Below are 23,966 nucleotides of genomic sequence, written 5' to 3' on the forward strand. Positions count from 1 at the left end.
TCAGTGAATGTTTGAATTTGGAATGTGTGTGTGCATGATCTAATCATGTGTTTTGTCCATATAGGTGGGGGTGTTTGTCCTTTTCTTAATGATTTTTATTTTGTTACAAATACTTTTCCTCAATTTCTCATTTGCTTTCCGTTTTGTTTATAGTGGGATTATTATTATTACACAAATATATACTTGTAAAGACCTGCTTTGAGAAGGTAAATAAATTCATATCTCAGTCTTTTCTGGTTTAATTTTTACATTTAACTTGACTGGAATTATTTTAGTATATGATATAAGATAAGGAATTACTACTTTTTGTAAACAACCAATTGTAGAGAAATTAAAGAAGACACCAGTAAATGGAAATATATCCCATGCTTATGGATAGGATTAATTAATATTGTCAAAATGGCCATCCTGCCTAAAGCAATTTTCAGATTCAGTACAATCCCTATCAAAATACAACAGTAATCTTCAATGAACTAGAGCAAATAGTTCTAAAATTCATATGAAACCACAAAAAACCCCAATAGCCAAAGCAATCCTGAGAAGGAAGAATAAATTGGGGGAGGGGGCATTACGCTCCCCAACTTCAAGCTCTACTACAAAGCCACAGTAATCAAGACAATTTGGTACTTACACAAGAACAGACCCATAGACCAATGGAACAAAATAGAGAAATAGAGAGCCCAGATATAAACCCAAACATATGTGGTCAATTAATATACGATAAAGCAGCCATGGATATACAGTGGGGAAACGACAGCCTCTTCAACAACTGATGTTGGCAAAACTGGACAGCTACATGTAAGAGAATGAAACTGGATCACTGTCTAATCCCATACACAAAAGTAAACTTGAAAAGAATCAAAGACCTGAGTGTAAGTCATGAAACCATAAAACTCTTAGAAGAAAACATAGGCAGAAATCTCTTGACTAGAAACATGAGCAAATTTTTCCTGAACACATCTCAGTCAAGGGAAACAAAAGTAAAAATGAACAAGTGGGAGGGACTACATCAAACTAAAAAGCTTCTGTACAGCAAAGGACACCATCAGTAGAACAAAAAGGCATCCTGCAGTATGGGAGAATATATTCATAAATGTCATATCCAATAAGTAGTTGACATCCAAATATGTACAAAGAGCTCATGCACCTCAACAAGCAAAAAGCAAATAAACCAATTAAAAAATGGGCAGAGGATCTGAACAGGCACTTCGCCAAAGAAGAAATTTAGATTGCCAACAAGCAAATGAAAATATACTCCACATCTCTAATTATCAGGGAAATGCAAATTAAAACCACAGTGAGATATCACCCCATACCAGTTAGGTTGGCTAACATCAAAAAGACAAGGAACAACAAATGCTGGCAAGAATGAGGAGAAAGAGGAACCCTTCTACACTGTTGGTGGGAATGTAAATTAGTTCAACCATTGTGGAAAGCAGTATGGAGGTTCCTCAAAAAACTAAAAATAGAAATACCATTTGACCCAGGAATTCCAGTCCTAGGAATTTAGGATGCAGGATCCCAGTTTCAAAAAGACATTTGCACCCCTGTGTTTATCACAGCACTATTTAAAAATAGCCAAGAAATGGGAGCAACTGAAGAGAAGAAATCCTGCCATTTGCAACCACATGAATGGAGCTAGAAGGTGTTATGCTCAGTGAAATAAACCAGGTGGAGAAAGACAAGTATCAAATGATTTCACTCATTTGTGGAGTATAACAACAAAGCAAAACCGAAGGAACGAAACAGCAGCAGACTCACAGACTCCAAGAAGGGACTAGTAGTTACAAAAGGGGAGGGGTGGAGGAGGGTGTGTGGGGAGGGAGGGAGAAGGGTATTGAGGGACATTATCATTGGCACATACAGTATTGGGGTGGGGGAGGTCACGGGGAAGACTGTGTGTAGCACAGAGAAGACAAGTAGTGACTCTATTGCATCTTACTAAGCTGATGGACAGTGACTGCAGTGGGGGGGGGTACTTAATATGGGTGGATGTAGTAACCACAAAGTTGCTCATGTGAAACCTTCAGAAGATTGTATATCAATGATACCTTAATAAAAATTTTAAAAATAACCAATTGTTTGTTTTTATTTTTAAAATATTTCATCACTGATTTAAAAGGCTACCTTTATTGTAACTTAGTTCTTTTATGCTATTATTATAGCTAGTTCTATTTTTGTTCATTTGGTCTATTTACTGTATCATTATGAAACTATTTTTAATTACAATTGCTTAGTAGCTGGTTTTTAATACCTGGGAACAGACGTTTCCTCTTACTGTCTCAGTAACAGTGCCACTCCTGTTCTCTTATTATGTTTCTGTTTCTTTGATATGGTTTGCTCATTTCTTAAACTTTTAGCCTTTATTTGTTGAATTCTTTTTTGACATCACTTGTAGATGCAGTTAATTTAAAAATTTTAAAGATGGACAATTCCTGAGGGGAAACCTTTTTTTTGGCCACTCTAGAGTTTTGGTCTTTAATAAGAAAATGTAAGCTATTTGTATTTATTTTCATAACTGGTGTTTATTTTCTGATTAGACATTTTTTCACAGCATCTTGCATTTTGGATTTTGTTGTCCTTTTTTCCTCTACAGATTTTTAAAAACACAATTGTATTTTTTTTTAAAACATGTTTAAAATCAATATTAATAGTAAAGTAGTATGTATTTTTTGTTCCCCATGTAAGGTAAGGAAATTAGCAGGCAGTTATGTGTCCCGCTTTCTAAATGAATTTTCCAGAGGATTTTTTGATGTATTATGAGATTTTAGGCCTCATTTATTCCTATATTATAATTTTTCTGATCATATATCATTTCCTAAACATTATGTTTGTTATTTGGTTCTAGTTTAAAAATCGCATTCATTAAAATCTATTTAAATTTCATGATCCTTAACTAGTTTCAGTGCCCATCATTAAACCTTTTGGAGCATGACCACCTATTTTTAAAATTTTGATTTGTGGGAATTTTAACTCTTGCTTTTCTGACATCATACATCATTTTCATAACTGAAAATGACTTTCCTTTGCTTTCACATATGAACATCAATTTTTTTGGGCTATAGAATTATTTTTTCTTTCAAAATTCTATAGTAGACCTTGATCCTGGATCTCTTCTTTTTTTTAAAAATAATTATAGACTCACAGGAAGTCGCCAAAATAATACAGAGCAATACTGTGTACTCTTCACCCAGCTTCCTCCAGTTTTTACATTTTTTTTTTTTTTTTTTTTGCAGCACAAGAGCAATGCCAAGAAAGCACTCCTCATATTTATTGAGCAAGTAAATTTTAACATCTATGCAGGGGTTCAAGTGGGGGCTTACAGTTTTTACATTTTATGTACCTATAGTATAACATCCAAAACATGATATTGACACTGATGTAATGCTATGTGGGTAGAATTGTAACATTTCCAGAATCTCTCGCCTGGCTTTAGTACATAGGCGTTCAGAGGTGGAAAGAAGTATAGCTTTAGTGCATTTGCATCATTCCTCAGGGGTGGAGAGAAGTTCATCTTTATATCAATGGGTAATTACCTGGGCAAGGAAGGCTTACCTGTACCTGAGAGGTGAGGGGAGGGCCAATTTTGCTTCTGCTGGAGCAGGAAAGAGAGACGGCCCGGGACTGCAGTTTGTGAGCAATAGGTGGATTTTAAACTTTATTTCTCCCTTTGACTGATTTCAGGTTTTAGAGGTATTTTGCCCTGGGATTTCCTCTCCTTGGACTTACACCTGAATGACGATGGACCAGTATATCACTTTAGAGATCAGTCCATCAGCCTCAGGGGAGTGGAGTGGAAGCTCTGTTGTAGTCTCGGCATCATCTCTTCCTTCCTGGGTTTGGGGCACCTACTACTCCTGGTGCATCTTTCTCTTTGGTCTGATCTTCACCCAGGTGTGAGTTGTGGCATCATAGATACTCCTGGCCATAACTACCTGTAAATCTGGGGAGAGGAAATCCCAGGGCAAAATACCTCTAAAACCTGAAATCAGTCAACGGGAGAAATAAAGTTTAAAATTCGCTTATTGCTCACAAACTGCAGTCCCGGGCTGTCTCTCTTTCCTGCTCCAGCAGAAGCAAAATCGGCCCTCCCCTCACTTCACCTCTCAGGTACAGATAAGCCCTCCTTGCCCAGGTAATTAATTACCCATTGATAAGGAGATGAACTTCTCTCCACCCCTGAGGAATGATGCAAATGCACTGAAGCCATACTTCTTTCCACCTCTGAACGCCTATTGATATGCAGATATACTAAAGCCAGGCAAGATATTGTAGAAATATTACAGTTGTACCCACACTACTCCACAGCCAAAGGTGTCTAGTTTGTGGGCTTTACATCTGCCCCATAGCCCACTGTGCCCTCAGGACCTGGCCTTTTCAAGAAAGGGGTGCCAGACTCCTGCTTCTCAAGAACCCAGTTTGTTCTTAAGATGGGAAATGCTGTCTGGCTTATGGTATTTTTCTTTAGTTTGATTCCAACTGCCAAAATTCCATGGCAGTTCTGGCATGTCCGTGGCATGTTTGTTCCCCCTTATTGGTGCAGTCCCCATGGCCCTATCTTAATGGGAGTCATGGGAATAAGTTGAGTTGCATGTATTCTCGATGCGCTCTTACCCAGAGTCCACCAGTGCTTTCTGATTAAACCTTTACAATGTGTTTGGTCGTAGGGAGCAGCAAAGTGAGGACGTAGAGGAGTAGTTTATTTAATTGACTAAGCCGTGCCATTTATAAGTAATATTCCTCAAGTCTCATAAAAGATAGGTAAATCAGCAGATGTCTAGCTGACAATTAACACAATGTTTAAAAAATAAGGTGGCTCAGAAATGTGATCTTCCTCCCCCAGATGGAGAAAGCCAACTTTAAAACCTGGGTCCTGGCCTCATTCTTCCTGCCTCTCCCTGAGTGGGAATCCCTGCAGGAATGGCTGAGCTCCTGAGCTGCAATCTCATCTTTACATTATACAACATAAAAGCCTTAATTCTCTGGACTTAAAAAAATGTATACATTTCTGAAATTAATCCATTTCTGGTGAGCCAGAATGATAATCAAATGATGTCTTCAGAATAGTCTGCATTTCACTATTTCAGATAATATTTCCGTAACAGCTTGCATCATCTTGAGACAAAGGAAAGAAACTGAAAGCTGGATTTGAATAGCTGAACATCTCCTAAGAAAGAGTAAGGAGGAAATAAAATTCCAGCTATGCAATGAGAGAGATGTTTCTTTGTGGAGTACTTATTTTGTGAAATAATTGGCAGCCTTTCTGAGGAGAAGGTTTGGACTGCATTCTGCTGTCACGGGTTCAGGTGATGGCCTTGGTGATCAGGAATTGGAGCTAGGGAATGGCCCCATGCGTTCCTTGCGACAGTTGGCAGAGTCAGCTTCTCAGTTGTCTGGCACAGCCCATTGAGGCAGGTGTGTCTCACCTTGGATCCCTGTCTTCTCAGCAGTGCTCTGGTGCCTGACCTGGTTCTGGACCAGGCTTTGACTGTCACTCTTGATTGAAGTAGACTCTGGGGCCTGATTATTATCAGGAATCATCTGGAAAACTGTTTTGGGAGTAGTCCCTGGGAATCCATTCAAAATCAGACAAGTGTAAGAAGACAAAAAAGTCCAAGTCAGGATTCAAAGCAACACCTGTGGCCTCAGCTAGAGGAAGGCGTTATTGGTTTGTGGCCCTTGCTGAGCAGTCCCCAAGCACCCTCACACTCCAGTGTCTAATCAAAACAAAACAAACACAATGGACACATTCTCAGCTGGGCATAAATGATGTTTGGATTAACATTTTTGTCCTCCCTTACTGGAATAATCAAAGTTGACTCTTTGCTGAATTTCTTTATTTTGGAAAGCTTATTTGCACTAATTTAATTGGCTTTCAAACTCCTGTGTTGGCTTTCCTTCTCATGTTTCTATGTTCAGCCTTCTGTACATGTTGGTGTCCAGTAATAAGACTGACATGACAACTCTGCCCATCAGTCCCAAAGGGCCAGGCAAACACAGGAATTACTGCCCCCAGGACAGTCATCCATTCAAAGAAACTTAAAATGTGCCCTCCCGTTTCCCCAGAGCCCGTGTGGGCTAAGAGGGGTGTGGGGTGTGATGATCTCAGAGCAGTGGAGGAGGCACATCAGAACTGTGCTCGTAAGACTTTTTACTGGGACAGGCTGATGGTGACTTTGGGCTTCCCCAAGTTTTATCCATAAATGCTGCACAACCTTCATAAAGTAGGGGGGCCGCTGAGGTGCACGTGGCATCTCCACCACCGGCACAGAGCTCTTTGCTTCTCTTTCTCTAGCTTTCTTGCCATCTTTCCTCCCCGTCTCTGCCCCCTTCCCATTCCCTTGTTCTCTCCCATCCCTTTTCCTAACACACCTGCTTTCCTTTTCCCCTCTTCCTCTTTTCTTTTCCTCCTGCCTCTTTTTTTTTTTTTTTGTAATTTCTTATTATGGAAAATTTCCAACTTACACTAAAAAAGTGACAATAATGTAAGGAACCCCCAAACACTCATCACCCAGCTTCAACAGTGATGGTTACGTGGCCAGTCTTTTTTCATCTATACCCCTCCACTCTGGATTATTTTGCGGAAGCCCCAAGCATCATGTAACTTCATCTGTAAAGAGTCCAATGTATGTCACAAGAAGACGAAAGCTTGCCTTTTCCGCCCTCCACCTCCCCTCACAGCTTCATCACACACAAGACAGTTAACGGTAGTACCAGAACATCGTGGAGTACCAGTCATTTTTCAGATTTCCTTGGTTGTCTTCTAAGCATTTCTTTATACCATGGGTTTGTTGGAGGGCACTTCTGCTAGTCTTTGTTTAGCCTTTTTTTCCCCCCTGCCCTCATGTCAATTACCATGGCTTGGGAGCAGTGCCCTCTTTTCATCCAAACACACACATCCAAAACACACAAGCTTTTAGGGCCTTCCCTGCAGAAGTTTGTTTTCAGAGACAGCATGATTTGAATAATTATAAATGAAAATTAGTATTGCTTCAAGTCAGCTCTTACTATCTTTGCATTTTATTTACACAGATAGGAAGAATTAGATTCTAAGAAATAATGAGGGCTCCAGGATAATAAAAAGGTATATTTTTAACATTTTTTATTTTAAAAGAATTTAAAGAGTAGCTTAAGACAAAAAGAACTTGGGGGCAAGTGACTGCCTGAGAATATGATTGGGAGGACCCCTGTTGAGAGAGCTGGGAGCCACGGTTGCCTTGACAACATGGAACAGGCACTCAGTGTTTGACTGTCCAGGTCCTCTTCGAGTCCTTACAGAGATGAAGCAGTTTGTCTGCAGATCACTAACTCTGGATTACATATTCTCCCTCAGAGTCAGAAAATGGACCTTTTTCCAGAGGCTTTTCCTGTGGCTGGGAAAGAAAAAGTGGTATCTTTGTTTTAGCTGAAATGAAACTATAGCTTATCTTTTAGAGCTTCCTATTGGCAGGAAGGTTGGTGCTTGTGTGTGAGGGTTAGCACTGTTGTCGTCTTGTGGTTGGGAACCACATCTCATCATGAGTACATAGCCACTTGCCACTAACCACATGCAGAGCTGTTCCAGCTCAGTACTTACCAGCCTAAACTATGCGAGGTAAGCTTTTCCTTGCTGCAGCTGGGATAGCATTCTTGGACTCTTCAGCTCTAACTAGAGAAGGAGGTGTCCAGGGCCCCCCAGTAAATGTGGCTCTTCAAGGAAGTAGGTTTTATCCAGAGTCCCCACTGCTGCTCATGAGCCCAAGCAGGTCACCTCGAGCAAGGATGCATACTCTGGCTAATGGGGATAGAATTTCCCAATGTAATGCTTATTAATTGCTTTTTGGAGATAGGATCTGGACACTCATCTCAGAGGCCTGAGTTTTGGTGATGAATCTTGCCGTTCACACATGGTGGGCATGATCTGTTGGCCCTCTGAGGTTCAGCTTCTCTCCAAGGGAGTGCTCCTTATGGTTGCTGAAGAGGTTAGATCACTCTTTAAGTGCCTTAGAAAATACAAGTACAAAAACTCTCTTTCCATGGCTGAATCAGGCCTTCACGTCAGTCTTGCTCTTCAATCAGGTATAATCTTTGATGGAATGGGTGGTACCACTCTGGTGGTACAGACACAATGGACTTTAAGTTGATGGGAAGCAATATCTAAAATGTCTGAAAGATTGTTACCTCATACAAATAACAAGGATTATTTATTTGTGTACTGATAGCAGTGGTTCTCAAACTTTGGCGAGCATCAGAATCACCAAGAGGGCTTGTTAAAGTACAGATTTCTGGGCTCTACACCCAGAGTTTCTGAATGGTAGATCTGTGATTTTGTTTTTCTCTTTGGAGAAAAGAATCTTAGGAATGATCATGCTCCCAAACCTTATTATGTTGGAATCAAAATACAGGCCTGCCATCAATCCTTCCTGACATAAGGCAGAGCATAAATGAATGATAAAAACATTCTTTAAAAAATAGACAATGTTTTTGCAAATACAAGACTTATTTTTATAACTTCTTTTAATTGTGAAATAGTAGGCCGGTGTAGACTTGAGCATAAAACATGTATGTATAGCTTAATACACTACTGTAGTGTAAAGCTACCGTCTAGGTTGCACAATAAAACTTCCCCAGCACCTGCAAACTCTCTGTGCCCTTTTACAATCATAACCCCATCTCTTCCCACTACAGATAGCCACTCTTCTGACATTTACGATCATTACTGCCTTGTTTTCAATATAGTTTTATTACCCACATGTGTTTTTTAACATTATATAAATAGACTCACGGTATATATTCCTTTGTATCTAGTTTCTTTAATTTAACTCAACATTTTTCTGCAATGTTTAATATAATTTTTTTTTCAAACATTCATGTGCCTTTTACCTAAATTCAATAATCACTGACATTTTGCCATATTCACTTCATAACTTGCAGGCATAATGGCACTTCTTTCCTAGGTACTTAGGCATTCCTGTGTAAAGATGCCGTCCTATTTAACCACAGTACCATTTGACAACTAAGAAAGCTAACAATGTATCCATTATATTATCTAATATCCAATCCATATGTGAGTTTCTGGGTGTCTCAAGAATGTCTTAATAGCTATTTTTATCCTAGTCTCCTGTATTAGTTTTCTGTTGCTGCCATAATAAACTTAACATTTTAAACAACACAAACTATCATCTCACAGTTTTAGTAGGCCAGAAATTTGGGAGGGCTTCACAGGGCCCTTTGCTTAGGCTCTTTTAAGGCCCAAATCAAGGTGTTAGCAGAACTGTGTTCTTACTGGATGCTTTGAGGGAGAATGTGCTTCTTACCTCATACAGCATGTTGGTTTAATTCAATTCCTTGCTGGATGTAGTCCTAGGGCCTTATTTTTTGTTGTTGTTTTCAGCCAAGGGCCAGTCTATGCTTCTTCGAGGCTGCCTTCATACCTTCAGTGCTTTTCACATGGCTCCCTACAGCAGTTTTTGTTTGTCATGGAAGTTCAGCTACTGTAAATTCAAATTAGTGTTACAGCCTTAGGGTGGTAAATGTAATCCTCATGGTAACCAAAAAGAAAATAGTTATAGTATATGCACAAAAGGAAGTGAAAAGGGAAATAAAATGCTTCCCTGCAAAAAAAGGCAAAAACATAATGCAGGAAATAAGGAACAAAAAAGCTTAAGGCAGATAGAAAATCAATAGCAAAATGATAGAAGTAAATCTCTCCTTAGCAGTTACTTTAAATGTAAATGAGTTAAACCCTCCAGTCAAAGGACAGAGATTGGCAGAATGGATTAGAAACAACACGAACCAGCTATTCCCTCTGTAGGGGACTCATTTTAGATTCAAAGAACAATAGGCTGAAAATGAAAGGATGAAAAATTGTACTACATGCAAATAGTAACCAAAAGACAACAGACAAAATGGACTTTTAATAAAAAAGGTTACAAGAGACAAAAAAAAGACAAAAGGACGTTATCTATTAATAAAAGCTTTAGTAAAGCAAGAAGATTATCATTTATGTACCTAACAGCATACTGTAAAAATATATGAAGCAAAAATTGATAGAGTTGAAGGAAGAAACTGAAAATGCCAAAATAATAGTTGGAAAATTCAATACCCCACTCACAGTAGTGGATACAACAACCAGAGAGAAGATAAATAAGGAAATAGAGTATTTGAACAACAAAAAGGTAACAGACATACACAGAGCACTTTGCTTAACAGCAATAAAATAGATATGCTTCTCTAGTGCACTGGGCATTCTCCAGGATAGACTGTATTCTCCAGGCCACAAATCAAGTCTCAGTAAGATATCATACAAGGTACTTTCCCTGACCACAGTGAGAGGAAGAAGAAATTAAACAACACCATTTTTAAACAAGTGACTTGAAGATATCACAGGGCAATTAGAAAAAAATTTGAGCCTGTGTCTCCAGGAGGAAGGGAGTTCCCCACCTGGGGCAAGTTCTCTGAATCTGATGAAACCAAAGGAGGACAAGGGTGAGAGGCTGGGGAAAGGGTTTTTATTGCCCATTGCTCAGTCTCTCTCTTCGCATGCTCCAGAGTCCCCAATCTCCAGCCTTGGCGTGCTCTCCACCCCTGCTTGCTTTGTTCTGCTCCCCAAACTCCTTCCCTTTGGCTTTGTGTATGCTCCCCTTTCCCTGTCCCTTCCTGCAGGAGGAACTCCATAGGTGGGTCCCTGGTGACTGGCAGGGGCCTGACCAATTACATACCAGGAATGGAGGGGAAGAGAGAATGGCCATTACTCTCCACCCCTTACCACAGACCAGCTTTGCTGTGGTAACCATTCCGTTGATGGGCAAACAGGCCCTTATATGTATATCACTATCAAGGCAAAGTGACAAATTCTGGCTGAAAACTTCATTTACCAAACACAGAAAAAAATAAAAAAGAAACATAACATCGTGGTAGATGATCTTTTTGATAATGTTTTTTAATTCAGCTTGCTAATATTTCATTGAGAACTTTTGCATCTATGTTCATCAGGGATATTGGTTGGTAATTTTCTTTTTTTGTGGGGTCTTTGTCTGGTTTTGGTATTAGAGTGATGCTGACCTCATAGAATGAGTTTGGAAGTATTCCCTCTTCTTCTGATTTTTGGGAAACTTTAAGGAGGATGGGTATTAGGTTTTCACTAAATGTTTGATAAAATTCAGCGGTGTAGCCATCTCATCCAGAACTCTTATTCAGGTATTTTTTTGATTACCAATTCAATTTCATTGCTGGTAATTGGTCTGTTCAGATTTTCTGTTTATTTCTGGGTCAGCCTTGGAAGGTTGAATTTTTCCAGAAAGTTGTCCATTTCTTCTAGTTTATCCAGTTTGTTAGCATATAATTTTTCATAGTATTCTCTATAATTCTTTGTATTTCTGTGGTGTCCATAGTTATTTTTCCTTTCTTATTTCGGATTCTTTTTGTGTGTAGACTCTCTTTTTTTATTGCTAAGTCTGGCCAGGGGTTTATCTATTTTGTTTATTTTCTTGAAGAACCAGCTCTTGCTTTCATTGATTCTTTCTATTGTTTTATTCTTCTCAATTTTATTTATTTCTGCTTTAATCTTTATTAAGTCCCTCCTTCTACTGACTCTGGGCCTCATTTGTTCTTCTTTTTCTACTTTCATTAATTGTGAGTTTAGACTGCTCATATGGGATTGTTCTTCTTTCCTGAGGTAGGCCTGTATTGCAATATGCTTTCCTCTTAGCACGGCCTTCACTGCATGCCACAGATTTTTCAGTGTTGAATTATTGTTGTCATTTGTCTCCATATATTGCTTGATCTCTGTTTTTATCTGGTCATTGATCCATTGGTGATTTAGGTGCATGTTGTGAAGCCTCCATGTGTTTGTGGGATTTTTCATTTTCTTTGTGTAATTTATTTCTAGTTTCATACCTTTGTGATCTGAGAAATTGGTTGGTACAATGTCAATCTTTTTGAATTACCAAGGCTCTTTTTGTGGCCTAGTACATGATCTATTTTTGAAAATGTTCCACGTGCACTTGAGCAGAATGTGTATTCTGCTGCTTTTGGGTGTAGAGTTCTGTAGATGTCTGTTAGGCCCATCTGTTCTAATGTGTTGTTCAGTGCCTCTGTCTCCTTACTTATTTTCTGTCTGGTTGATCTGTACTTTGGAGTGAGTAGAGTGTTGAAGTCTCCTAGAATGAATGCATTGCATTTTATTTCCCCTTTTAATTCTGTTAGTATTTGTTTCACATGTGTAGGTGCTCCTATCTTCGGTGCATAGATATTTATAATGGTTGAATCTTCTTGTTGGATTGACCCCTTTATCATTATGTAATGTCCTTCTTTGTCTGTTGTGACTTTCTTTGTTTTGAAGTCTATTTTATCTGATAGAAGTGCTCCAGATCCTGCTTTTTTCTCCCTGTGAGTTACATGAAATATCTTTTTCCATCCCTTCACTTTTAGTCTGTGTATGTCTTTGGTTTAAAGTGAGTCTCTTGTAGGCAGCATTTAGATGGGTTTTGCTTTTTATCCATTCAGTGACTCTATGTCTTTTGATTGGTGCATTCAGACCATTTACCTTTAGGGTGATTATCGGTAAGTATGTACTTATTGCCATTGCTGGCTTTAGATTCATGGTTACCAAAGGTTCAAGGCTAATTCCCTTACTATCTAAGAGTCTAACTTAACTCACTTAATATGCTATTACAAACACAACCTAAAGGGCCTTTTTGTTTCCTCCTTTTTCTTCCTCCTCCATTTTTTATGTTAGGTATATTCTGTACTCTTTGTCTATCACTTGATTTACTTTTGAGGGTAGTTGATTGAATTTTGCATCTGGTTAGTAATCAACTGTCCTTTCTTTACTGTGGTTTTATTACCTCTGGTGACAGCTATGAAACCTTAGGAACACTTCCATCTATAGCAGTCCCTCCAAAATACACTGTAGAGATGGTTTGTGGGAGGTAAATTCTGTCATCTTTTGCTTATCTGGAAACTGTGTAATCCCTACTTCAAATTTAAATGATAATCTTGCCGGAGAAAGTATCCTTGGTTCAAGGCCCTTCTGTTTCATTGCATTAAATATATCATGCCACTCCCTTCTGGCCTGTAAGGTTTCTGCTGAGAAGTCTGATGACATCCTGATGGGCTTTCCTTCCTTTGTATGTGATATTATATCTCTCTCTGGCTGCTTTTTAAAGTCTGTCCTTATCCTTGATCTTTGCCATTTTAATTATTATATGTCTTGGTGTTGTCTTCCTTGGGTCCCTTGTGTTGGGAGATATGTGCACCTCCATGGCCTAAGAGACAATCTCCTTCCCCAGATTGGGGAAGTTTTCAGCAATTACCTCCTCAAAGATATTTCCTATCCCTTTTTGTCTCTCTTCTTCTTCTGGTACCCCTATAATATGAGTACTGTTCTGTTTTATTTGGTCACACAATTCTCTCAATATTCTTTCATTCTTAGAGATCCTTTTTTCTCACTGTGCCTCACCTTCTTTGTTTTCCTCTTCTCTAATTTCTTTTTCATTTATTTTCTCCTCCACCATATCTAATCTGCTTTTAAAACCCTCCATTTATTCCTTAATGATTAGATCTCTGACCAGAATTCCTTCTTTAGTTCTTGAATATTTTTCTGTACCTCCATGAGAATGTTTATGATTTTTATTTTGGAATCTGTTTCTGGAAGATTGATGAGATCAGTTTCATTTAACTCTTTTTCTGGTGTTTGTAATAATTTGGTTTGAACCAGGTTCCTTTGATGTTTCATATTTGTGTGGTGCCCTCTGGTGTCCAGAAGCTCTACTTTCTGGAGCTGCTCAGCCCTTAGAGCTCAGACGTTTTCCACAAGCGGCTGGAATCTCAGTCTCTCCAGGTATTCTGCCTGTCTTAGCTTTCCAACCTCCCTAATCACCAGAGCACCATGCAATGTAGGTTTGTGTTCCCAGAGCAGATCTCCAGGGCTGGGTGTTCAGCAGTCCTAGGCCTCCACCCCCTCCCTGCTTGGTTTCTCTTCCTCCTGCCAGTGAACTGGGGTTGGGGAAGGGCTTGGATCCCACTGGGCCATGGCTTTTGTACGTTACTCTGTTCTGTGAGGTCTGTTCTTTTCTCCAGATGTATGCAGTCTGGCGGAGCTTTCTTTCCTGTTGTTCTTTCAGGATTAGTTGTATTAATTATACACATAATTATATGTGGTTTTAGGAGGAGGCCTCTGTTTCACTTCTCACACCACCATCTTTAATCCTCTCCCCTCTTGGCAAAGGTTTTTAATAGACATTTCTCCAAAAAGATATATAAATGGTTAATACGCACATGTAAAGATGTTCAGCACCACTAATCGTTAGGGAAATGCTAATCAAAACTACATTGAGAAACAACCTCACATTCATTAGGTTGGCTACTATGAAATGAAGCAGAAAATAGGTATTGGTGAGGATGTGGAGAAATTAGAACCCTTGTGCACTGTTGGGAAAGTAAATGGTATAACTATTGTGGAAAACAGTATGGTATTCCTCAAAGAATTAAAAGGTTTGGTATTTGATCCTGTGATTCTACCTATTGATATATATCCAAAGAATAAAAGGCAGGGTTTCAAAAAGATACTTGTATATCCATGTGCATAACAGCATTATTCACATTAGCTAAAATGTGGAAGCAACCCAAGTGAGTTAATTTTTGCATATAAATAGATAAACAATATGTGGAATATTATTCAAGCTTAAAAAGGAAATAAGTTCTGGCATATGTTACAACATGATGGATCTAATGGACATTACACTAAGTAAAATAAGCCAGTTACCAAAACAAATATTGTGTGATTCCATTTATATGAGGTACTTAGAGTAGTCATGATTATAGAGACAGTAAATATTACCAGGGGCTTGGGAAGTCGTTCAGACAGGGAGTTACTGTTTAATGGGTATAAAGTGTCCATTTTGCAAGATGAAAAGAGTTCTGGAGATGGATGGTGGCGATGGGTTTGTACAACAATATGAGTATACTTAATACTACTGAAGTATACACTTTAAAATGATTAAGATGGTACCTTTTGTTTGCATTTTGCCACAATTTAAAAAAATTGAGAGGGGATAAAACCAACTTTTGTGGTGTGAAAATAAAAGCTGGGAAACTTTTTCCAGCCCCAGCACAGAAAGGACAGCTTTGAAAGCATGGATATGCTAAGATTTCAAAGCATGGCAGTAATTAACTGTTGCCCAGCTAACTGCACACTCATTAAATATGCTTTAGGGCTTGAAGTACTCCAGTAAGGCCCCCTTTCTCTTCTTTCACTTCTTCATATTCCTCTTGCCCTTTTTTTTCTTTCATTCTTCCATTTGTTTATGTGTCATCTGCTTGGCTTTTATACTTCCTTTCTCCTTCTAAGGAAATTATTTATTTTTATTTTTTAATGAATATTTTTAAGTATTGTAACATTTGGCTTCATCTTAAAGATTTAGAATGGGTTGTTTTTATTATTTTAGAAATACAGGTATGCACCAGTGTTTTTATATATGTTATATGTGATATGGTTGTACATCAGCATATATAAACATATATGTGTATGCCTGGAAAGTCAGTATTTTGAATATGATTCAAAATTTCTATCCCTCTTTTATATCAGCTGCATTTTTTCTTTTTACCTTGTCCTCTTCACCCATTTCTCTCATTCCACATTTTTTCTGTTACAGCAATACAACTTTATATTCATTTCATATCCTGTAATCATGTTAACCACTTACTAATATTACAATAATTTTTTGTAGATTTTTGATAATAGTTTCTAAGTCTAAATTATCTTCCAATGCATTAACACAGAATGAATCACCACTTATCTAGTTCTTAAATGTCTTTTATTTGTATTTCATAATTTTCAGCTTATACATCCTGTACATATTTGATTAGATTTATACCTAAGTATTTAATTTTTTTGAGTGGCTATATTCTTACTTCTGGTTTTTATATGTTCATTGCTAGCTTATTGAAACAAAATAAATTTTTGTACATTTATCTTGTATCCTGTGTCCTTTATGAACTCACTTATTCTAGGAGGCTTTGTGTAGATTTTCTATGCAAACTATTATGTCATCTGCAAATAGGAATGTTCTTAATTCTTCCTTTTTGGTCTGTATGCCATTCATTTCCTTTTCTTGCTTTATTGCACTGGAGAAAACTTCCAATAGTGTGTTGAATAGCAGTGGTGAGAGTAGACATCCTTGTTTTGTTCCTTATCTTTCACCATTATGAATGATGATAACAGTAGGGTTCTTTGTAGGTATTCTTTATCAAGTTGTGGTAATTCCCTCTATTTTTAATTTCTGAAAGTTTTTATCATGAATGGGTGCTGAATTTTCTCAAATGCTCTTTCTGCATCAAATAATCTGCTATTGTGATTTTCCTTCTTAGCCTGCTAACATGAGAGATTACTTTGATTTTTGAATATTGAAGCAGCCTTGCACCATTTGGTCATGTTGTATAATTCTTTCTGTATATTGATCAATTCTGTTTGCTAATATCTTTTTAAGAATTTTTGCATCTGTATTCACAAGGGGTAATGGTCTATAGTTTTGTTTTCCTTTGATGTCTGTGTCTTGTTTGCAGTCAGGGTAATACTAGCTTCAGAGAATGAATTTGAGAGGTTTCCTCTCCTCTTTTCTGAAAGAGACTATATAGAATGGTGTTACTGATTCTTTAAACATGTAGTAGAATTTTCCAGTGAAACCATCTGGGTCTGGAGATTTCTTTTGAGGAGTTTTTAAACTATGAACTCAATTTCCTTAATAGGAATAGGGCTTTTCAAATTAACAATTTCATTTTGGATGAGTTGTGGTAGTCTGGTTTTTCAGGAATTGATCCATTTCGTCTAACTTGTCAAGTTCATGTATGTAGAGTTGTTTTTAATATGCTGTTATGATCTTTCTGTTATCTACAAGATCTATAGTAATGTCCTAGCTTTGTTCCCAGTATTAATAGTTTGTTCTCTTTTTCTTTGTCAGTTTTCTTCATCAATTTTATTAATCTTTTCAAAGAAATGATTTTTTGTTTCATTGAATTTTCTCTATTGATAACCTTTCTTTTTTTAGTTTCATTGATGTCTACTTTCATCTTTATTATTTCTTCCTTATGCTTTCTTTAAGTTCATTTTGCTCTCACTTTTATTGTTTCTTGAAGTAAGAGCTTAGATTATTGACTTGAAACTTCCTCAGTTCTAATGCAAGCACTGCTTTAGCTGTATCCCTTAAAATTTGATCTGTTGTATTCTACTTTTCACACAGTTCAATGTATTTTTTAATTTCTCTTGAAACTTTCTCTTTGACTCATGAATTATTTAGAAGTGTGTTGTTTAGTTTCCAAATATTTGTAGATTTTCCTGTTTAATTTCTGTTTATGAATTCCTGTTTGGTCTCACTGTAATCAGAGAATATTCTCTGTATAGTTTGCTAGAGGAAAAAACAGATTCCTGTGTGTCTCCTGTACTCTCAATACTGTAATACAGTACTACTTCAGCTTGTGACACCAGATTTGTGGGTTTTCCACACATCAGACAATTCTGTGACACTGGCTGTGTATCCTATAATTTAACTCAGTTCCAACACTATCTACCTGGAGATGGTATCAGATTCCACAATTTAAGGGCTCAGTCCTACAATACATCCACCTACCCAGTACTTCATACACTAATCACAAGTCCTTACCTGTGCTTCTGAGCAACCAGCTAAGAATTGGAGGTTACCAGAACTCCTCCTCTGGTTTAATAGATTTGCTAGAGTAGCTCTGTGAATTAAGGAAAACAGGTTACTTACTAGGTTACTGGTTAATTGCAAAGAACACCAGACAGATGAACAGCCAAATGAAGAAATGCACAGGGTAAGGTCTAGAAGCATTGCAAGCATGGGAGCTTCTGTCCTGATGGAACAGGAGTGGCCACCCTCCTGGCATGTTTGCCATCTCAGAAGCTCATCAGTCTCCTTCAAGAGGTTTAAAGCCCAGCCCCACCCACCTTCTCCTTCCCAGAGGTTAGTGGGTGTGGATGAAAGTGCCAGCCCTCTATTCACTTGTCTTTTTGGTGACCAGCCCTATCTTGAGGTGAGCTAGCGGCCTCACCTAAGTCACCTCATTAGCATAAACTCAGCTGTGCTTAAAAGGGGTCCTTACGAATAAAAATATAAATTCCTTCACTCAGGAAATTCCCAGGGTTTTTGGAGCTTTGTACCATAATGGGTACAACGACCAAGTACATTTTTTATCATATCATAGATTTTAATTCTTGTGGTTTGTTTTATGGACTGTGATATGATCTTTCTTGGTATCTGTCTTGTGAATAATGTGTATTTTGCTATTGTTGGGTATAGTGTTCTGTGTCAGTTAGATTCTTTTGGATGATATTGAGTTCTCTTTCCTGTTTATTTATTTGTTTTTTATTTTGATATCATTAATCTACAATTCATTGAGGAACATTATGTTTACTAGACTCCCCCCAACACCAAGTCCCCCCCACATACCCCATTACAGTCACTGTCCATCAGTGTAGTAAGATGCTGTAGAATCACTGCTTGTCTTTTCTGTGTTGCACAGCCCTCCCCATGCCCCCCCATTATACATGCCTAATCATAATGCCCCCTTTCTTCTCCCCCCTTATCCCTCCCTTCCCACCCATGCTCCCCAGTCCCTTTCCCTTTGGTAACTGTTAGTCCATTCTTGGGTTCTATGATTTTGCTGCTGTTTTGTTCCTTCAGGTTTTTTTTGTTGTTGTTGTTCTTATACTCCACATATGAGTGAAATAATTTGGTACTTGTCTTTCTCTGCCTGGCTTATTTCACTGAGTATAATACCCTCTAGCTCCATCCATGTTGTTGCAAATGGTAGGATTTGTTTTCTTCTTATGGCTGAATAATATTCCATTGTGTATATGTACCACATCTTCTTTATCCATTCATTTACTGATGGACACTTAGGTTGCTTCCATTTCTTGGCTATTGTAAATAGTGCTGCAATCAACATAGGGGTGCATATGTCTTTTTCAAACTGGGCTGCTGCATTCTTAGGGTAAATTCCTGGAAGTGGAATTCCTGGGTCAAATTTTCCTGTTTAGTTTTATATGTTGTTTCAGGTGTTGAAGTCTTTAACTATAATTGTAGAATTTCCATTTTTCTTTCAGTATCACTTCAAATATTTTACAGTTGTGCTGTTTGGTGCCTGTAAATTTAGAATTGCTATGTCTTGTTGGTGATTTACCCTTTTATAATGTTATATTATCCCTCTTTGTCACTGGTAATTTTCTTTACTCTAAATTCTACTTTTTCATATTCTACTTTGAAGTACATGAAATATATACATGACATATACATACAGATAATAAAGCCTTTCCTTTTAGTCTATTCTATTTTACATTAATACAGCTTCTCTTCCTATCTTTTGATTAATTTTTGTATAGTATATCTTTCTGTCATCCCTTTACTTTCAACCCACCTATATCACTGTATTTGAAGTGAATGCTTTTTATTTTATTTATTTATTTATTTATTTATTAAGGTATGACTGATATACACTCCTGTGAAGGTTTCACATGAAAAAACAATGTGGTTACTACATTTACCCATGTTATCAAGTCCCCACCCATACTCCAATGCAGTCACTGTCCATCAGCACAGCAAGATGCCACAGATCCACTATGTGCCTTCTCTGTGCTGCACTGTTCTCCCCATGATCCCCGACACCATGTGTACTAAACATAATAGCCCTCAGTCCCCTTCTCTCTCCCTGCCCACCCGCCCTCCCACACCCCTTCTCTTTGGTAACCACTACTTCATTCTTGGAGTCTCTGAGTCTGCTGCTATTTTGTTCCTTTAGTTTTGCTTCATTGCAATACTCTACAAATGAGGGAAATCATTTGGCATTTGTCTTTCTCCACCTGGTTTATTGAAGTGAATTCTTTTTAAACAGAATGTAGTTGGTTCATATTTTTGTATCCATTCTGCCAAACTCTCTTTTAATTGGTATAGTTAGACCATTTACATTTAATATAATAGTTGATATGCTAAGACTTAATTCTGCCATTTTCTTTCAGTGATTTTATTTTCTAGTTCTAAAATTTTCCATTTGGTTCTTATAACTTCATTTTGTAGAGAGCTTTCTTTTTTTTTCATTTGTTTAGAGTGTGTTTATAATTTCTCATCAAAGCATTTTTATAAAGGCTACTTTAAAATGCTTGTCAAATTATTTTGACAATCTTGTCATAGTTAATTGGCATTTGTTTTGTCTTTTCTCATTCAGTTTGAGATCTTCCTGGTTCTTTGTATGGTCAATGATTTTCTGTTGATACCTAGACATTTGGGGGAATTCTTTTAAGACTCTGGATCTGATTTAAACGTTGTATTTTAGAAGGCCCCCTCTGATACTGCTCCAGTAGGTAAAGGGGGACACTACCTTTATACTTCTGGGTAGTCATGGAAGTCTAGGACCTCCACATGGTCATAATTGACACCCTGGGGAGGGAGGACCTCCTTCGTATAGTTGGGGAGAGGTAGTAGTATAGGCTCCCCATAAGGCCCCCACTGGTATCACCCTGATTGGGAAATGGCACATTGTTACTCTCCCCGTATGGACTCCACCTATACTGTGAAGAGGTGGCCCTGTTACCACTGAGCAGGGATAGACTTTCTGACTGTCCATTTGAACTCCTTTGACACTATCCCATCAGGGAGAAATAGGGACATCTCATTACTGCTGGTTGTGGTGGAAGTCCACACACCCCTGTGGTCTCCACTGACACTGCCAAGGGGGATTGTTTGTTAACATCCAGTAGAGGTAGCAGTCCTGGTTCTCTACTCAACTTCCTCTAACACCACCCTGGTGCAGAGATTGGGGTGCCTTGTTATAGCCTCCCAAGGTTATTGGTCTAGGCTCTTCACTAAGCCTTTGCTGATGTCAGTGGGACTGTCATTTTTTCTGTAGTGTTGGCTGGAGTAGAGCAGTTATTGTCTAAAATTTCTTTCTAGCTAGACTGTCCATTTCCTGGTACTCTGTCTAGAGAGATCAGGGTTTGGGTTTTTTTTCTCTTTCTTTTTCTCTTTTTCTCATCTGCACTCCTTGGCATTTCTGGGTTACTAACTTAGCTCCAATTCTGGGACTTTTAAGACATAAAGAAAATCCATGGAACTCACCATTGTCATTCCTCAGGTGCTAAGGTCCTTAACTGGTCTGCCTTCTCTTCTCCATTTTTCAGAATCTTATATTTTTGCATATTTATATGCATAATGTCCAGGGTTTAGTTGTACTTAATGGAAAGAATGGGGAAAAGTACATCTATTCCATCCATCTTCCCAGAACAAGGTGACACATATAGTTTGAAAATCACCCTACCTTCCATGAGATTCTGATCTGTCCTTCCCTGCTCCTAGCCCTTCCCTTAAAAATCACTGGGCTATTTGCCGTCTTATAGCACTAAATTATGTTTTCTACCTTTATCTTGCATCTACCTACGACTTCAGCATTTTATTTAAAAAATTAATAATAACAATAAGGGAGAAATGTGGGATTCACATATAAATCATGTATAAAAATCAAATGAATAATCATATCTGACTTGATTGTTTATAGTTCATGATGCGTGATCAAAACCGAAAGTTTCTGTGATATGACTGCCCTTGCACTGTTCACCATGTAAGAACTTGTTTGTTATGCTTCAGAAGATTGGAGACTGTTGAGATATAGGCTTGGGGTTGATTAATGACTGTGCATTGAGTCCCCTATACATAATTTTATTGTTAACAACCATTTGATCAGTAAATATGAGAGATGCCCTCTCAAAAAAAAAAAAAGAGTTGGGGCCTCTCTTTGATGGGCAAAAAAAAAAAAAATCACTGGGCTAAAAGGTCTTCAAAATAATTTTCTGTACTTTTTTCCAAGTTTATAGTTTTATTTCTTGGTCTGTGTCACATATGACATTTTTCAAGCTGTGACAGGTTTCTACTACTCATTGCTATGGAGCTTGAGGCAGGAGAACAGCTCATTTTGCACACTGCTGTCACTGCTTTGCATCTGTGGAAGTGATAAATTCGTATTTCCTCTTCTTTGGGATATATTCCCTTGTCTAACAAATAGCCTTCATTTTATTCAGGAAACCTAGAGAACTCATGTCTCAGAAATTTCTTTCAGAGGACTCTGTCCTGTAGATCCTGAAATTGTCAAGTATGTTGCAGATAAAATTGATGTTCTTTTCCCTCCAGAAAAACAGAACAATTATGGAGAGCTGGTTTGGCTCAGATAGTTGAAATAGTGGCATCTGCCCAAGTAGACCAATAACAAATTACAATTCAAACCCACTAATCTCATCTGTAGTTAAATGGAGGGTTTTTTGTTCCCAACTGTTTAGTTAGAAAAGCTGACTGTATTGTTAGACTGCCTTGATGAAATTCTTGTCAGCTGGAGAAGAACAATTACCGAGAAATTAAGCAAATTGTTGCTTCCCCTCCAATTATGGATAGTTCCTAGAATCTTGTATAGTTTGTAGCAAGAGATAGCTCTTAGGTTACCATAAAAATGACAATGCTGAAAAAATAATGGTCAAGAAAATAGCAAAAAGAGGAGCTCACTGATCAAGCTGATTTCAGTTCAGAAAGACATGTGAGCTTTCTTTAAAACTGCAAAGACCATAATTTCCCTTCCTTTAATACTCATTCTCTAAATTGGCTTCAAGAGCAGGCAGAACATTGAACCTTTCAAATTACTTGAGAATTTGGCTGTAGCCCTAGATTTTAAAAACAAGACCTTAAGAATAAAGTGCATGCTCTATAAAAGCACAGTGCCTATAGCATTTGTCATTTTCAATTTTCATAAAATGCTCATTTTCAGTCTAAAGTTAGTCCTTAGATGAAGGAACATAATTACATAAAAATGAGTTCTTAGACAAATGTTAGATTCCTGATTAATTAATTATCCTGATACTAACACCTGTTACCTACACTCTGCAAAAAGAAGGAGAGAAAGCAAGCCAGAGGCAGATGCTTGGCAAAAATGGAATTTAACAGATGGTTAAAGGAAGAAGAATGAGAGGATAAGGCCAAGAGAAAGCAGCCAGTGAAGCTGAGGAAGCCTTGGCAGTGGGAGACCTGGGGAATAACAGAATTGGAAGGAAGGAAAGGAGGCTGTGTGGCCTAGGATGGGGACACTATAGATGACAAAGAGTTGTTGGGAAAGATGCAAATGACATGAAATAAAGCAGAGCATAGAGAGGTGGGAGGGATGGGTCTAGGGCCTGGAATGCCTGCAGGAGTAAAGGTGGCTTGTGGATTGCTTCTCTTTGCCCTCAGAGACACCTGGGAATGAAATGGATGGAGTGAGGATGGTAATTCAGAGAAACCTGGCTTAGGAGAGGAGAGACTATGGTAAGGCCCACTCTAGGTGGCCTCAACTTCTAAGTACTAGAGGAGAGCTCGTCTCTGCTGCCTGACCCAGTGGTGACGGGTAGTTGGTCCTCAGTCAGTGTCAGGAGAGTGGTGCAGTGAGCAAATGAGCAAGCAGAACCTTGACTGGCATGGGAAATCCAGCCTTTCTCTCCTCTGTACCACCATTTTCTGTCTATAGCTAATTAGTGAGTCTCTTAGATAAAAGCTGGGTAATAGACCTTCAGTGAATGTTATTGGTGCACGAAGTGGGGAAAAACATAGAATATTGAACCAGCCTTATACCAGGGAGTTGAGGAACTAATCTCAACTATGTCTCCTTTTAAAAAGTCATCATTTGTTTTTGATGTTATAGAACTTGCTAACAGGTAAACGTGGCTTTTTTTTGCCTTTGGAGGTTTGGAGGTTCTGCACACAGATTTCTTAGAGCACTTTGTGCAGTATAAATTGGGGCAGCATTTCCTATAGGGAGTGCATATTTGATAGCATTAGTGTGAACAAGCCACACTAAAAACAAAGGCATTCTACTTTTTCGGAAAACCTGTTACATTTAAAAAAATTAGCAAGAGTTCTTTCTCAAGGCTTTCATTTGTTTTTAAATGTAGTGACACTTGGCCG

At 38.1% G+C, this 23,966-nt stretch overlaps 1 protein-coding gene across 13 annotated transcripts in view; it reads left to right on the plus strand.

Annotated features, from left to right (window-relative positions):
• LARS2 (leucyl-tRNA synthetase 2, mitochondrial) overlaps positions 1–23,966 on the plus strand; it is a 175,001-nt gene that overhangs the window by 25,221 nt on the left and 125,814 nt on the right. Inside the window, exon 1 of one of the 13 annotated variants that reach the window (XM_037015997.2) lies at positions 98–206. The exons of the other annotated variants lie outside the window; for them this stretch is intronic. The gene's annotated coding sequence lies outside the window, so the exon portion shown is untranslated. Of the gene's footprint in view, positions 1–97; positions 207–23,966 lie in introns of those variants that run through there. 13 annotated transcript variants of the gene reach the window in all.

This window comes from Manis javanica, chromosome 3, assembly GCF_040802235.1.
Source record: "Manis javanica isolate MJ-LG chromosome 3, MJ_LKY, whole genome shotgun sequence".
In the NCBI taxonomy this organism is placed as follows: domain Eukaryota; kingdom Metazoa; phylum Chordata; class Mammalia; order Pholidota; family Manidae; genus Manis; species Manis javanica.